We start from the raw sequence: 9,752 nt of genomic DNA, 5'->3' as shown, positions 1-9,752 counted from the left end.
AGGTCCATTTTTTGGTCTTTTCCCTACTCTATTCTGGCAGTAATAGTCCTTGTTTCCCGGATCGGACCTTGGCAGCAGCTTCTCTCCTTTAATCCCTGTATGCATCAAGAGTTGTGCGTGACCTTGCATAACTTCTATAGGTGAGCTCATACCTCAACCTTTGTTTCATTTTGATAACATAATTTTTATCTACACTATGGTGGCGCCGTGCATTTTTTCCTTTTTCTACCTCATAGATTATTTTGGGAAAAAAGCATAACTAAATAAATATTTCTACAGTTTTAATAATTTTTTTAGTCATACACCAATTATCATAAATTATGTTATATATTTATTGTACAGATTATGTCGCGAGGATACCAAATTTGTATATATTTTATGTCTTATATTTAATACATTTTATTTCATGTAAAAAAATGCGTTTGTGTGGGGGTTTTGTTTGCTTAGTTTCTTTTAACATTACTTTTTTTAAAATTTTCCTTATTTTGTGTTTTTAATTCGATTTTTTTTTTTTTAACTATAATGTACTATGGCTGAAGTCTTGGTGTAGAGGAGAAGGATTTGGGTTCCTAGAGCACTGGGCTGACTTTTCATTGGGGTACAAACTGTATTCTGCAGATGATTTGCACCTAAATGGAAGGGGGTCCGCTGTGCTGGGGGAGAGAATTCTAGCTGGGGTGGCGGAGTATTTAAACTAGGGCTGAGGAGGGAGGTCAATGTAGAAAAAAAAGGGGTAGCCAGGTTAGAGAGGGGTCAGACTATATTGGTGGGGGGAGAAACAGAATGTGGGGAGAGGACTAGACAACAAGATAAGGAGATCCTTTCGTTACAAAACATCAGTGTAAATAAAAAGGCCCGATTAATGTCAAATCACATTTCTGATAATAAAAGTGAAAAACTGACAGGCAAGTTAAAGTGTATGTTCACAAATGCCAGAAGTCTAGCAAGCAAAATGGGGGAGCTGGAGGCCTTGATACTGGAAGAAAATATAGATATAGTTGGTGTTGCTGAAACATGGCTGGACTCCCTTGTGGGTGGAACTAGAAAGGGAGGTAAACACTGAAAAAATTACTTTTGGTGTAATCTATAGACCCCCCAATATAACTGAGGAGATGGATGTTCAGCTATATAAACAGATGGAGCGGGCTGCACAGGTACTGTAGTGATAATGGGAGATTTTAATTTCCGGGATATTAATTGGTGTCATGGTTCAGCTTCAACTGCAAAGGGGAGACATTTCCTCAACCTGTTGCAGGAAAATTTTATGGGCCAGTTTGTGGAAGACCCGACTAGAGGTGAAGCTCTGTTGGATCTGGTCATTTCTAATAATGCAGATCTTGTTGGGAATGTCAATATTCGTGAAAACCTCGGTAACAGTGATCATAATATAGTTACATTTTACCTATACTGTAAAAAACAAACGCAGGCTGGGAGGGCAAAAACATTTAATTTTAAGAAAGCCAGGATCTGTAACTTACAGCTCCTGAAATTAGAGCAGCCTGCTGAATACGGCTGGGATCGGGAAAAGACTCTGATCCCAACTGATTAACCCGTTAAATCGCCATGGTCAGTGACCACAGCATGATCAAAGGGGACTCCCCTCTTTGATCTTGTCACTGGTGACGTAATAGGAGACTGGGGAAACTCACTGCAGTCAGCCCTGGGGACCTATAGGAGTACCCCAGGGCTGTCCGTTCTATAAGCCTGCTGTTAGGGCGTTCTATTTGTTTCCCTAACAGCAGCCTCTATCATATTGACAGTGTAATGTATACATAAGTATGTTAATACATATGCTAATACATTCTAAGTATAAAATTAAGTTGTAAATAAAGTTATCCCTTCATGGGATAAAAAAAAAAAAAAAGTTATGGCTGCTGAAACGCAGAGAGGCAAAAACTAAAATAAATGTAGCTGGTCATTAAGGCCTTTTCAGTCCTGGTCATAAAAAGGGTTAATAAAAGCATATATTCATACCAGGGCCTCTTTAGTTTTTGTTTACAAAAAAGAAAATGAGAAAATAAACTAGTACTTTCCTGTATAACGATCAGCTAAGACTTTGTACGGCTCTGCAGCTACAAGCACAGATTGAGCAGGAGATTTATCTAAATATGTGATTGGTTGTGAGTAGGGGGTAGAGATGATTTACATACAAACACAGGCTCTTGAGCGGGAGACCTACATATAAGATCCATGAGAGATAATACGGCCGACATGAAGAAAACTGGAATCAATAGCGGTTATCACTTTTATTTGTTTCTTATTTAAAGATACATTTTGTACAGACATTTTTACTGTCATTCTAAAAAGCTAATGCTAATTAAACTGAGCAGCTTCATGGACATTCCTTTGTATGGTCATTCCTGTAAACTATTTTGAAAGTGCAGGTCTCTCTGTCTTCCAAGACTTCACAGTCATATCCTTCAATGCTCATTGGCAAACCAAGCCTGTGTATAAATGGTAAACATATTATGTATTAGAAAAGAATTATAAACCAACGTTACTTGACGCTTCAGTGAGGTGTCCTAAGGTGAGCTCGGGGAGGACAGAAACCTCCTGTGGAGCATAAAGTAACTGATAGTAGATATGGGGGAAAGCAGCTTGGTATTTGACATTCTACCTCTCAGCTAGTCTTATTACAATAATTACATTACTTCTTTAAAGCACTTTGGTAGAAACATTTTCTTTGAAATCCTTAACCCCTTAAAGACAAAGCCTAATTTGGGCCTTAAAGAGGCTCTGTCACCAGATTTTGCAACCCCTATCTGCTATTGCAGCAGATCGGCGCTGCAATGTAGATTACAGTAACGTTTTTATTTTTAAAAAACGAGCATTTTTGGCCAAGTTATGACCATTTTTGTATTTATGCAAATGAGGCTTGCAAAAGTCCAAGTGGGCGTGTTTAAAGTAAAAGTCCAAGTGGGCGTGTATTATGTGCGTACATCGGGGCGTTTTTACTACTTTTACTAGCTGGGCGTTCTGACGAGAAGTATCATCCACTTCTCTTCAGAACGCCCAGCTTCTGGCAGTGCACAGACACACAGCGTGTTCTCGAGAGATCACGCTGTAACGTCACTCACTTCCTGCCCCATGTCCTGCATCGTGTCGGCCACATCGGCACCAGAGGCTACAGTTGATTCTGCAGCAGCATCAGCGTTTGCAGGTAAGTCGATGTAGCTACTTACCTGCAAACGCCGATGCTGCTGCAGAATCAACTGTAGCCTCTGGTGCCGATGTGTCCTCGCTCGTCCGACACGATGCAGGACCTGTGAGTGACGACACAGCGTGATCTCTCGAGAACACGGCTGTGTCTGCACTGCCAGAAGCTGGGCGTTCTGAAGAGAAGTGGATGATACTTCTCATCAGAACGGCCAGCTAGTAAAAGTAGTAAAAACGCCCCGATGTACGCACATAATACACGCCCACTTGGACTTTTACTTTAAACACGCCCACTTGGACTTTTGCAAGCCTCATTTGCATAAATACAAAAATGGTCATAACTTGGCCAAAAATGCTCGTTTTTTAAAAATAAAAACGTTACTCTTATCTACATTGCAGCGCCGATCTGCTGCAATAGCAGATAGGGGTTGCAAAATCTGGTGACAGAGCCTCTTTAAGGCTCAGAGCCCATTTTCAAATGTGACGTGTTAATTTATGTGGTAATAACTCTGGAATGTTTATACTTTTCCAAGCGATTCTGAGATTGTTTTCTCGTGACACATTGGACTTTATGTTAGTCGTAAAATTTGGTGAATATATTCAGTATTTATCTGTGAAAAATAGCAAAATTTTGAGAAAATGTGGAAATTTTTCGGAATTTAAATGTATCTGCTTGTAAGACAGATAGTAATACCACCCAAAATAGTTACTAGTTCACATTTCCTATATGTCTACATTAGATTGGCATCATTTTTGAACATTCTTTTATTTTTCTAGGATGTTACAAGGCTTAGAACATAAGCAGCAATTTCTCACATTTTGAAGAAAATTTTAAAAGCCTTTTTTTTAGGTACCAGTTCAGTTCTGAAGTGGCTTTGAGGGGCCTATATATTAGAAACCCCAATAAAACACCCCATTTTAAAAACTAGACCCTCAAAGTATTCAAAAGAGCATTTAGAAAGTTTCTTAACCCTTTAGGTGTATCATAGGAATTTAAAACAAACTAGAGGTGAAATTTACAAATTTCATTTTTTTTTCTGTAAAACAGAAGCTTTTACCAGAGAAACGCAACTCAATATTTATTTCCCAGATTCTGCAGTTTTTAGAAATATCCCACATGTGGCTCTAGTGTGGTAATGGACTAAAGCATCGACTTCAGAAGCAAAGAAGCTTGGATTTTGAGGCCTCCGTTTTATTAGGCACCATGTCCGATTTGAAGAGGTCTTGTAGTGCCAAAACAGTGGAAACCCGCCAAAAGTTACCCCATTTGGCACTACATACGTAGTGCAGTATATTAGAGCTGTCAGCTACTCACTGACAGCAAGCATAGTGGGTACTGACTTTGTCAGCACCTACTAGGCTTCCGTAGATGGCATAGCCGGGGGCCATTGTTAGGTCTCCGGTTGCCAGAGCAACCATCGGTGCCCGCGATCATGTCGTGGGACGCCAATGGTGCTTTAACCCCTAAGAAGCCGCAATCGCTATTGAACACAGCCTCTAAGGGGTTAATCGGCAGGTACCACCGTGATCAGTCCCTGCTGAAGGAGCTGCGGCAACTGCTGTGCGAGACAGCAGTTGTCGCAGCTCCTGTATGTGCCGTTCCTCCCGTGACGTACTATTCCGTCACTGAGCGCGAACGATGCGCTCATCATGACGGATTAGTACGTCAAGGAGCGGGAAGGGGTTAAACATATAGGGGAACATTTACTATTAAAAAATGTGCCAGATTTCTGTTGCACATGCCGTGCGCCACATTTACTAATGCTTTGATATTTTAGAAACTTTGAGTCCAGGTCGACAAGGTGGAATGACTTAGAGGAAAGGGGCACCACAGTAGACCAATTTTTTGGCCACGAATTTTGGGCACAAAGTAAGCCAACCTAAAGGTGGCATTAGACAAAAGTGTCTAAAGATGCACCAAATTTCTCATACAGTATGAGCCACTGATAAATGTGGTACATTTAGACTAGTTTTAAGCTGTCTAAATTTAAAACTGCCCCGTGATAGGACATGTAAAGATGTGGGGGACACCATTGACATTTATGGTGTAACTATAAGATACATCACAAATGTCTGTTTGGTTATCCCACCTCTGGGAACCCAACCTATTGGGAGAATGGGGTCAGATTACTTACCACCACCATTGTGTCAAGCAAAATAACCAGTGGTAGCCAAGAAAGGGAGACGTAGAAGAGAGCATTAAAGGCCATGTAAACCTTTGTATACTTTTTTAATAAAACAACATATTATGGTATTTTTAACAACTTTTTAATTGTTTTTTATTTTAAAATGTTTTGACTTTTTGAGATAGAAGCTGTAGCTTGTGCTCAAAGACAAATCTGTTAGGTCAGCGGGACTGACTGCTTCGGCTTTGAGCGCAAGATGCAGCCTCTATATATCCAGGATACATAGGAGCTGTATCTCAAAGAGTAAAAAAAATAAATTTTAATAAGAAAACAATTAAAAACTTATTTATAATACAATAATACATGGATTATTGTGTTGTTTTTTGTAAATAAAAGTGTGCAAAGGTTTACATAGCCTTTAAAGTCTGTAATTTAAGGGAACATTAACACTGTCATTCTACAGCTCTCTGAAATATAAAAACAAATAGTCAGATCATTGCTTACAAGTAGTTTAAAGTCCTCTAGTACCGTAATTGAATCCACTATAAGCACTAGACTACATACTCATGTTGACTTTTTTTAAAAAAAACATGTCTGTTGGTTTAAGATTTAATTTAAAAAAACAAAAAAAACTTACAAAGTACAACAGCTAACTGATCCATTGGGACGACAATAGCATTTCAGGCAATCTTTTGTTACCCATTCACTAGAAAAGGCATGGAGCTCATCCTGAAACATACATCCTGTAAATAATTGAAAAAAAGACAGACCATTAACTTTATACAGCATGTAGTTAATTATTATTTTAAAGAAGTGGTTCAGGATTAGCAAATCATGGCAGGACCTGGGGAAGTGACGTCACAGCGTGATCTCTCGAGAACACGGCTGTGTCTGCACTGCCAGAAGCTGGGCGTTCTGAAGAGAAGTGGATGATACTTCTCGTCAGAACGCCCAGCTAGTAAAAGTAGTAAACACGCCCCGATGTACAAACATAATACACGCCCAGTTGTACTTTTACTTTTCAACACGCCCAGTTGTACTTTTGCAAGCCTCATTTGCATAAATACAAAAATGGTCATAACTTGGCCAAAAATGCTCGTTTTTTAAAAATAAAAACGTTACTGTAATCTACATTGCAGCGCCGATCTGCTGCAATAGGAGATAGGGGTTGCAAAATCTGGTGACAGAGCCTCTTTAAAGGTGCAAACGTCTTTATAACTGTCACATATTCGACTGTTTGTGCGCCACAGAATAAAATAATTTCTGCATATGCCCCCTTTTTTATGTAGCAAGAGCGGCAAAAACAGCCAAAAAGCGGCAATTGTTGCAAATTTTGGGCTGCTTGTGAAAATTCTATGCCAGAAAACTGGCATAGAAACGTTGTTACATTCCCCCCTTAATATCTCCTAATACTTATGCAAAATTTCATCAGAAAGTCTGCTGAGGGGGCATGTCCTAATTCCTACTGTGTGATTCCTGACAGCTGCTGATCAGCTTAGTGCTGCTGTATGTAGTATTAACCCCCGAAAACCAATGTGTTTAGTAAGGAACTGTCCATCCATTAGTCCCCAGACAACCTGTAAGGCCTTTACCTGTGTGCTTTATTGCTGCTGTTGTATGCAGAGATAACCTCTTCTCTTATGTTACCCATCTGAGCAGCAAGGCTTTACAGCTTACATTGTATAATTATACAGAAGAATGTCAGTAGCAAAGCATTGGTGTTCAGGGAGCTCGTATATCTGTCTAGCAGAACTTATGTGAGGGTCATAGGCTCATTATCAGGACGGGTTTCCCCTGGCAACTAGCAGCTGTTTTACATTACAGATTAATTACAGTGGGCTACATGAGGCTAGAATTCATTAAGATTACAGCTAAAACAGTAACAAATAAATTACAAAGTTTATTATTTTGCACAAGCAGTACAATTAGCTGAACTTGTCTAAAAGGTTGAGCTTCTCTGTAAAGTGGATACATAGAAGCTGCAGCGCTGAAACTAAGCAAAATGTATATTAGAAAAGTGCTTATAATCAACATAACCATACATTACAGTAAAAAAGTTTCAGAGGTTTTCATAGCCTTTCTGTTCAAAGCTATAGTATCTATACGTATTATCTAAAGAGTCTCTGTCACCACATTATAAGTGGCCTATCTTCTACATAATGTGATCGGCGCTGTAATGTAGATTACAGCAGTGTTTTTTTTATTTAGAAAAACGATCATTTTTGACTGAGTTATGACCTATATTCGCTTTATGCTAATGAGTTTCTTAATAGACGACTGGGCGTGTTTTAATTTTTGACCAAGTGGACGTTGTGGAGAGAAGTGTATGACGCTGACCAATCAGTGACCAATCAGCATCATACACTTCTCTCCGTTCATTTACACAGCACATAGCGATATAGCTATATTGCTTTGTGCAGCCACATAAACACACTATTACGTTACTCAAGTGTCCTGACAGTGAATAGACATTACCTCCAGCCAGGACGTGATGTGTATTCAGAATCCTGACATTTCTGTAGCGTCTGTGTGATATTACAGCGCTGATCACATTATGTACAAGATAGGCCACTTATAATGTGGTGACAGAGCCTCTTAAGTGAACAAAAGATTTGAATGACACTAGTAACATAAATTCATACTGTTCTTACTACCCTTACATCTGCCACTACAGCTATCTACCTCCTTCAACTGACTGCCTGTACGCAGTTACATACTGATGATACCACTCTTTGTACTGAACCCTTATTTCTAAGTCCCCATTCACACGTGCGTGAATCACATCCGTGCGCTGTGTATTGAAACAACGCACAGCACAAGGACCCATTGATTTCAATGGGACCATTCACACATGCGTGATTTTTCACGCAGCGAGAGTCCACTGCGTCAAACTCACTGCATGCCCTATATTGGTGCGTTATCACGCACCTACGCGCCCATTGAAGTCAATGGGTGCGTGAAAACCATGCACCGCACACGGATGCACATGCGTGTGCGGTGCGTGATTTGCCCATCAATTCAGTTGAAAATAAAAATTAAAAAAAAGATGTGCATTGCGAGTGCGTGAATAACGCATGCCCCTCGCAAAGCACACTGATGCACAACACACACAAACCCGATTCAAGCGCGTTTTTCACGCTCATTAATTGGATACGCTCGTGTGAATGAGGCCTTAAAGATTACAAGCATATGTAGTAGGATTCCAAAATAATTTATCTAGTTTACTTTAGTTCTGATAAACATAATTCAGAATCATTGTTTTTATGTATGTGCTGGCTTTAAATGTATTACCTATAAATTTTTTATGGTGTACAGAGCCGCAGATGATGCTATATAACCAATAAATTACAATGCTGCTTACATAGTGAAAATACTAATATGTTTTACTAGGAGCTGCATAAACAATTCCTGAATATGCACTTATTGTCAGAATTGTACTATTCGTGGAGTGATAATAAATTTACAGCGCTGTAGGGACTTCAGATTTCCTAACTTTTACTTATATATTTGTTCTTATGTATTATGATCAATGAATGCAAGCTTCGGTAACTTGTGACTAATTACGCTAGTGGGGCAGCCATGGGGAGTTCAAGTACCCCACTGCTGCTCCCATGTATTATGTGAATAAATCCAAATCATAATGTCAGTGATTCAGGGACAAGTAAAGTGGGGAGAAGTGTATGACGCTGACCAATCAGCGTCATACACTTCTCCCCATTCATTTACACAGCACATAGCGATATAGCTATATCGCTATGTGCAGCCACATAAACACATTATAACGTTACTCAAGTGTCTTGACAGTGAATATACATTACCTCCAGCCAGGACGTGGCTATGATGGAGCTTCACTTAGTTCTTATATGTATGAAGAAGAGTTATAAAGTATTTGGAGGTATGGAGTTCAGCTGTTAAAGGAGTTGTCTTAAATTAAAAAATAAAACATCCCAAACAATGCCACTCCATTGCTTTGTCTGGTATAGTAGCGCGTCTCCATTCAAGTGAATGGGGCTAAACTCCAACACCAGACTGAGCCTATAGACAAGACTCAACAATTTGGTACAGAGTATGTGGAACTTACAGATCCAGTACTACATGGCACTTTTATATTTTCTCAACATAATTCTTAAAGAGAAAACAATCTTAGAAAATGTTATCAATCAAGGAAAAAAAAATAAAAATCGAAAAGATAGTGGTGTATAGACTTACCATTCTCTGCTGTAGCTTGGAATCAGTCTGAGCTCTGCACTCGGGTATTTATATTGATTTTGACTTCAATGGAACTGTTTAAGGTCACATTGTTTTGTAAGTGGTTTAAATCAAATATATTTTGGCTGTACTTTTTAGTGTTTAGTCCTTGTAGTTTGAACACACCCAAGATACAGCTAAGCTGATCTACAATGGTTTATTGTAAAAAGGCCCATAAAAGAGGGCAAACTGAAAACCCTGAGTATTGTTCTACTAGGAGCC

The sequence above is a fragment of the Rhinoderma darwinii genome, chromosome 11 (assembly GCF_050947455.1).
Source record: "Rhinoderma darwinii isolate aRhiDar2 chromosome 11, aRhiDar2.hap1, whole genome shotgun sequence".
NCBI classification, from domain to species: Eukaryota; Metazoa; Chordata; class Amphibia; order Anura; family Rhinodermatidae; genus Rhinoderma; species Rhinoderma darwinii.
The sequence above is the reverse complement of the archived record's forward strand: the minus strand, read 5'-3'. Positions refer to the sequence as shown.